Source organism: Nomia melanderi, unplaced genomic scaffold (genome assembly GCF_051020985.1).
Source record: "Nomia melanderi isolate GNS246 unplaced genomic scaffold, iyNomMela1 scaffold0328, whole genome shotgun sequence".
Taxonomy (NCBI): domain Eukaryota; kingdom Metazoa; phylum Arthropoda; class Insecta; order Hymenoptera; family Halictidae; genus Nomia; species Nomia melanderi.
The window spans coordinates 20,018-20,942 of NW_027475443.1; the positions used below are offsets into that span (position 1 = coordinate 20,018).

Below are 925 nucleotides of genomic sequence, written 5' to 3' on the forward strand. Positions count from 1 at the left end.
GGACCGGCCGTGAAGCTCGTTTTAAAGCCGTGCGTCTGACACCCAACTCTTGCGCGCCAATTTCGCGGCAAGAGATAATATGGGACGAATGACCGGCAAAGAGCCAGCTGTGAAGTCTGTTTTTTTAATCGAATCCGTGGACGTGTGTATGCCGTAGCGTCGCTCGTCGTGTTCGTTCATGGTCGTTCCGAGAGAAAGAACGAAAGCGGTAACGAAGGGACCGGCCGTGAAGCTCGTTTTAAAGCCGCGCGTCTGACACCCAACTCTTGCGCGCCAATTTCGCGGCAAGAGATAACATGGGACGAATGACCGGCAAAGAGCCAGCTGTGAAGTCTTTTTTCATTATTTGCTTTCAATCGATCGATCGGTACGATTCGTGCAACGTTTCGCGCGATGCGACGCGAAAACATGCGCGCAACAATAGATGCGTCTGATCGGAAGAACGCGAGGGTCGACTGCACGCGATGGATTCAGTATCGGGTAGGATACAAAATATATCCCCGTCGTTTCCACGCGTGCGAGTCTTCTGCGTCTTTCGCGGGTTTTTGAATGCACTATACGCCCGGAACGTCGAGAAATATATACATATTACTTGAACGTTTTTCGTCTCGAAAGGCTTCGGTGTCGTCTCCAAGGCGACGCCTGAATCTCCTTCGCGCGCTGGTCGGAGATTCAGGTATCAACTTTTATCTTCTCTTTGAAAGAAGAGAGATATTAGGTCGAACAAATGAGAATAAAATTATATATGTGAAATATAAAATTTATACGATTACCCTGAACGGTGGATCACTTGGCTCGTGGGTCGATGAAGAACGCAGCTAATTGCGCGTCAACGTGTGAACTGCAGGACACATGAACATCGACATTTCGAACGCACATTGCGGTCCACGGATACAATTCCTGGACCACGCCTGGCTGAGGGTCG

The 925-nt window shown here is 49.6% G+C and overlaps 1 non-coding gene across 1 annotated transcript; it reads left to right on the forward strand.

Annotated features, from left to right (window-relative positions):
- The first annotated feature begins 770 nt into the window (after window positions 1-770).
- Window positions 771-925, forward strand: LOC143176032 (5.8S ribosomal RNA). The gene has a single exon (XR_013000643.1). It is a non-coding gene; the product is annotated as a 5.8S ribosomal RNA (ribosomal RNA).